General features: G+C 36.5%; 1 pseudogene; it reads right to left on the reverse strand.

Annotated features, from left to right (window-relative positions):
• Positions 1–880: 880 nt before the first annotated feature.
• Positions 881–1511, reverse strand: LOC132500588 (calcineurin B homologous protein 3-like; annotated as a pseudogene).
• Between the last annotated feature and the right edge of the window lie 5747 nt (positions 1512–7258).

The raw sequence follows: 7258 nt of genomic DNA on the forward strand, positions 1-7258 counted from the left end.
AGTATTATTTAGGATGTGGGTTTTGCCATTGAAACAGATGGTCATAGTTCACAAAAGATTAACTCTTATGAAAGATTATATCTCACTTAATTATCTTTCTTGTAAAAGATCCTCTATGCTCAAGGCTTTCCTCCATAAAACCATCAGGGGTCCAGGCTTGGTCTACCTTGATGCTAGTCACCCTCAATACCTAGCTTTCATCTTCTAGTTTGAAATGCTTATTCCAGTTGCTGCCATGTTATCCACATTCCAGCTACAGAAGGAAGAAATATAAAGACATGGTTATTTGTGTTAAGGGTACTGACTAGAAATTATACATGTAACTTTTGCTCCTATGCTATGGAACAGAATTAGACACATGACCACACTCAGCTGCAGGTAATCTGGGAAAATGTAGTCTTTCCATGGGGAGCCAAGTGCTCAACAAAAAATTCTATTAATGTAGAAGAAAAAATATATTAGGGGACATATAGTAAACACTGCTATAGTCTACACTTTTCTTCTCTTAATTATCCATTTGTAACCTCCTTCTCATGCATCTGAATGTACTTGCCTTTTTTTCAGGGAATCAACCTCAGTGCCCCATCCAGTAACTGTATCTTACTCAAAGTCTAGGATCTCTGGAAAATATGCAGTCCTAATGGTTAGGTCTGAATTTGGCTTATCATGGCCCAGCATCCTCTAAACTAAAAGACAAGTTATCTGTCTTCCTCCTGTCACCCCCTCCATAGCCAACACACATATCCAATATGTATATATAATAAGAACATATCAACAACAAATCTTACAAAAGCTGTAGCAAAAAGATACTAGCTACTACAGGCCACCCAGGGAGGCTGCCCCTTTGCAAGTATAGTTTCTTCAGGGGGTAGGCAGTGGGTCAGTGACAAAAGGTGATGGTTTCCATGCTAAGGAAGGAGACGTGCATGTTGGTCTTGCTGTCTGCCCCACAGCCAGAGCTTCAAGGAGTCATCAAAGGTGATCTCTTCAGACACCTGATCAGGCTCTACCTGCCCCATGCAGATTCTGGCTGACTCCATCATCGCCCCCTCTGCATAGGAGTGAGTGGAATCTTTCTCAGTGTGAGGGTTTCTGGAGAGAAGCTCCTCAACCACATTTTGATAGTCTTCCAGGCTGATGCATCATTCCCTGTCTGAGTCATACACGCAGAACAAATCTCTTAACTTCTTTTCAGTGCACCTGCACCTGCTCCTCCTCCATCGGTTGGAAGTAAGACATGGTAATCAGGAAGCTCTCAAATTAATCTCCTGGACCAGGCCACTGAGCCCCTTGCACATGTTCATATTGTCAAAGAAGGCAGATGGCTATTTGGATCATATTTGGTTGAGTTCCAGGCCTGGAACTTTGTTTAAGTTCTCCTTAGGAATGGTGGGCTGATCTCCACTCAGCTTCTTAAACCTCCACTGGAGCTGCTGGCTCTAGTCTCCCGAGAAACCTTTCTTGTTCATAAGTTCCCACACATCATCAGGTTGGAGGAGGGAAGTGCCCATGGTGCTCCTGGCAGGGGCTGTGGGAAATGGCTTTCTCACAGGGTCGGGACTGACACTGGCTCTGCAGCATCTGATTAGGCCTTGGGTTCAACATGGGTGAGGATGCCAGGGATGAGTCTGAGCCACAGGTCAAGAAGCTTGGGCAAAGAAAAAAAATCATCTAAATAGGAAAGAAAGAAGGAAAACAGTCACTATTTGCAGATAACATAATAGTATGTATTGAAAACCCTGAAGATTCCACCAAAAATCTGTTAGAACTAATAAACAAATTGAGTAAAGTTGTAGGATACAAAATCAACATAAAAAAGCTGTTGTGTTTCTATACAATAACAACAAGACAATCAAAAAGATAAATTAATAAAACAATCTCATTTACAACTCTACCAAAAAAAAAAAAAAAGAAACTAGGTATATATTTATTGGAGGAAGTGATAGACCTGCACAATGAAAATTATAAGACATTGATGAAAGAAACTGGAGAATTATTATTGTTAAAATTACCATACTACTTAATGAACAAAAGACTCCAAAAGCCAAAGAAATCTTGAGAAAGAACAAAGCTAGAGGCATCACACTTCCTGATTTCAAACTATATTACAGAGCTATAGTAATCAAAACATTATGGTATTAGCATAAAAACAGACACATAGATTAACGGAAAACAAGAGGAGCCTAGAAATAAATCCACTCATATATGGTTAAATAATTTATAGAAATGGAGCCAAGAGCATGGAATGGTGAAAAAAAGTCTCTTCAATAAAAGGTGTTGGGAAAACTGGACAGCCACACACAAAAGAATAAAACATAACCCTTATTTTACATTATATATACAAATTACCTGAAAATGGATTAAAGACTTGAACATAAGACCTGAAATCATAAACCTTCTAGAAGAAAACATAGGTGGTAAGTTCCTTGACATTAGTCTTGGTAATGATTTTTTTTTTTGAAATTGACACCAAAAGCAAAGGAAACAAAAGCAAAAGTAAAGAAGTGAATAAGCAATTGGGACTATATCAAACGGGAAAGCTTCTGCACAGCAAAGGAAACCATCAAAAAGAAAAGCAACCTACCGAATGGGAGAAAATATTTACAAATCATCTATCTGATAAGAGATTAATATTCAAAATACATAAACAGCTCATACAACTTAATATCGAAAGAAAAACAAAACACCAAAAAACAATCTGATTAAAAAATGGGCAGAGGATCTGAATAAACATTTTTCCAAATAAAACGTACAGATATATGGCTAATAGGTACATGAAAATGTGCTCAGTATCACTAATTATCAGGGAAATACAAATCAAAACCACATTGAGATACACCTCACACCTGTAAGGATGACTATTATCAAAAAGGCAAGAAATAACAAGTGTTGGCAAGAATGTGGAGAAAAGGAAACCATTGTGCACTGCTGGAGAAAATGTAAATTCGTTCAGTCACTATGGAAAACAGTATGGAGGTTCTTAAAAATTTTTAAATAAAAGTATTTATAATCCAACAATTCCACTTCTGGTACTTATCTGAAGGAAACAAAAACATTAATTCAAAAAGATGCATGCACCCCAGTATGCATAACAGGGTTGTCCACAATTGCTAAGACATGGAAGCAGCCTAGATGTCCATCAATGGATGAATAAAGAAATTGTGGCATATATATATATATATATACACATATGTGTGTGTGTGTGTGTATATGTGTGTGTGTGTATAATTCAGTAATAAAAAAGAGAAGAAAATCTTGCCATTTGTGACAATGTGGATGGACCTTGAGGGCATTATGCTAAGTAAATTTAGTCAGAGAAAAACAAATACCATATGACCTCACTTACAAATGAAATCTGAAACAAACATACCAAAATAAAATATAAAACTGAACTCCCAGATATAGGGAACATATTGGTGGCTACCAGAGGTAGAGGGTAGGGAGTAAGCAAAATCGTTGAAGGTGGTCAAAAGGTACAAACTTCCAGTTATAAAATCAATAAGTCCTGCAGATATAATGTACAGCATAGTGACGATAGCTAATAATACTGTACTGTATATTTGAAAGTTCTGAAGAGAGTTGTTCTCATCACAAGAAAAAATTCTGGAACTATGTAAAGTGATGGATTTCAACTAGACTTCCTGTGATGATCATTTCACAATATGTGCGAATATCAAATTATTATTCATACACTTGAAACTAATAAAATACTATACATCAATTATATCTCAATACAAATTTTGGGGGATTGTGTAATGGGGCAACAAACCCCCAAATTTCAGTAGCTTATCACAACACAAATTTATTTCTCTGTCATGGAAAGTCCAATGGAGATGTTCCTTGCCTAAAGCTTTCCTTCAAGCAGAGACGGAGCCTTGGAGATTTGGGCTCACTTAATTTTGGGGGGCTGCCAGCTTCAACAGATGGTCTTTGAGGTCACTATAATTCAAAAACAAACAAATAAAGAAACAAACCAAATGCCAAAAACAAACAAATAAAAACTTTCCCATGCAGAATACTGAAGAACGGGAACACATAGCAGTCTCTTTTTCAGATTATGTTTAGTCATTATTTCTGCTAAGTATTTCAGAGATCAAAGCCATAAATTATTTGAAAGCAGAGATATATGATAGCTATTCAATATAGGTAAGTTCACCATTTTCCCTTGAAACATTAACATGAAAGATGCAACACTAAACTAATCTCAATGATGCCCCATTTGTCAGGTTAGCTCCATTCAGTTGACAGACGTCAGCTGATAAACTAAATCAGGATCTCAAATTTTTTGACACAACACGGATTTTATGAAGGTAAAAGTTAAAGAAGCAGCTTATAGCCAGAAATATTGATCAGAAAGTTACTTGATAATTTCTGTAATAATATATTTTCCATAAATATAAGAAATAGAAGCAGGTTACAAATGAAGTAGAAAAATAGTCCTATATTGAAACTTTGGAATAATTCACACTTAAAAGGAAAATCTAAAAAACATTATTTTGGAATTAGATTTTTATAAATTTTTATTTATATACACTGTTCTCCTAAGAATTGAGACCTCCATACCTTTGTGTTAATAAATCATTTTACTTCCACTATCCTTTTAATATTTTAATATTTTATGACAGCATGGTTAGGCCCCATCTCCTGAGAGAAGCAAAAGAGTGTAGAATCTTAGAGCACTGATTCTCTAACTAGACCATCTCTTTCATATCTAGGTGCTACAATGTCTTATCTTTGCAAATTTAGACATGTTATTTAGTCCCCCCTTGGATTGGGATGGAGTCACTACACAGCCCCAAACAATCCATTAACAATTATTCTCAGACCAGATAATTGGTACTGAAAGACTCTTAGATGGACGAATTAGGCATGGGATATGTTTCTTTTCTGTCTGTGCGTGACAAGACTGATAATCTTTTAACAGCTTCAAGCAAACCCACAGCCATCAGAGTCCAGAGGCTGACTTCAGGAGTTGAGAAATCCCAGGAGGTAATTTCTGGGAATTTTCTAGTGGAGAAGGAGGGAAGTCTCAGACTCTAGTTCCTCTCTCTTGCCCTCTTCCTCCTTGGGCTCAATAGAAGCACTGGAGACCTTCTGCCAACTTCCTGAGCTCTACCTGAAGATGGCCACCCAGGACTGGTTGGGGACAAGGGCTAAACAGTGGTCACCAGCCACACTTAGGAGCCAGGGCCCAAAAGCCAGGCAAGCTCTGGCCACGGGGACCACTTCTTACCTTCCCAGCTCGCAAGGGGGTCACTGTTTAATCTGTCAGTGCAGTACCTGTGCTCCTGTAGGTGGAAAGGTGAGTCCTCCACAATTCTTGGCTGGGGTCCTCCAGCCTGCTTTTTCTCTGCTGCTCCACCACTCTCTGCACCTTTTCTTATTTTGGTGAATCCCCCTTCCTCGAATTAAAGTCTCTTCTTGCCTCTTTGGGGCTACATGAAAAAAAAAAAAAAAAACTAAAGAGAGAATTACTCAAATTTCACAAATTATTGCCTACACTTTAAAAAACTACACTTGTTAACCCTTAGGATTGTAGACACTTACATAAGAGGGGTAAATGTACTTTTTTTTTAACTCAAGCAATATTCAACTATCTGTTCAAATCCTAATCTTTGTGTATCAGGTGACATGTTTTTTCTTTCTAAGACCATCTGTTGACAAAAATTATTTTAATTAATTTAGTCATTTGTTAACTTTAGAATGCCATTTATTTTCAAGTAATCTTGATATATTATTTATGTCCTATACATTTTTTAAAAGTTTAAGACCATAATTTAATACTGAGGTAAAATCATGCATATAAGTTGTAGGGGCTTTTTGTACATTTTCTCTTACAGAAGAAAACATATGTTGACAGAAAACTTCATTCATTTACTTATGAATTTGTATTGATCCTTTGTGTTTTATATATAATAGGTAACGTTTATTGAGGGCTTGCTATTTGTTACAAATGTTTTCAGCACTTTAATGGGTTACTTCATTTTATTTTATGACAATTTTATCTGGTAAAATATTATTCCCCTTTACTTGGGAAGTGAGGCCCAAGGTCATATAGTTATAAAACAGACCACACTCCCTCAGATGTTTCAGCCATGAATTATCTATGCTTACTGTAAGTCAGGAAAAACTAGGTAACTATTTACTGCCCCATAGTACAGAATAAAGTGGCAGAGGTTTAGAGTGTGGCATTGTAGTGCCTTACAGTTTAATTTTCTAACACAACTCTAAGTTTCTCCAAAGAGTTGTCCAGCTGCATAAAATTCCCACTTGAACTTTCCTCAGGGAAGCTAATATGAGTGCTTTGTCTACATGGCTGTTTGTGTATGGCCCTGAGCTTTCTTGTATATCAGACATTTAGGAACAGCTGAAAAAATCAGGAGACAACTGGGATCCTTTGATAGGTGCTGATGATGAGAGAACCACTGCTAGAAGAGGCCATTACTCTTCACAGCAGCCCTACTGGGAACTAAAGAAGGCCTCTAGGAGTGAATACCAACAAGACTTAAGGACAGAAATAACTGCCATGTATGTAAGTGGGATGTACTATGGTTCTGATAATGTAAGGAGCCGACTTCAGTCTCTTCTGTTTCCAAACTGCAGGAACGGATCTGATATTAGATGCTGAGAACTTAGCTTTAATAAATGTAGTCTTTTAATGTGTTCTCATTTAAGTACTTTTTCACTCCATGGTGGTGTATGCTGGGAGAGGGAATATGCTGGATAAGTAGAAAAATGGGAGTGGCAAACTGGAAAATCTGTTTTTTTTTTTAATTGTCTTACCCCAAAGTGAGGCCAGTCCTACTACTATATCTCCTCCGTCAAAATTAATATATGATATTGATCCTCACAATGTTATAATATATCAAGTGCAATTTATGAAAAGATGATAGAATGTCTTCTTTAGACTATTCATGTCATTTTATTTATTTATTTCATATGACATTCTTCATGTTTCACATTATTAGATAAACTTTAATCTAGTAGGTAATGAAAAACATTACCTTCCATGGGAATTTGATCTGATATGTTGGGAAAAACATTGAATATTGATTGGGAGATTAGTCATAGTAATTTGAATCTTAAAGTAGTGTAAAATATTTTTACATTATATTCATTTATTCATAAACTATACATTTATTGAGCACTTACTCTGTACCAGGCATTTTGGTAGATGATAACCAAAAGAAGAAATGTTTATGCCCTCAAAGAGCTTGCAGTGTATTAGAAAAAGCATGTTTAAACAGTTTCAGAATAA

Source organism: Mesoplodon densirostris, chromosome 13 (genome assembly GCF_025265405.1).
Source record: "Mesoplodon densirostris isolate mMesDen1 chromosome 13, mMesDen1 primary haplotype, whole genome shotgun sequence".
NCBI classification, from domain to species: Eukaryota; Metazoa; Chordata; class Mammalia; order Artiodactyla; family Ziphiidae; genus Mesoplodon; species Mesoplodon densirostris.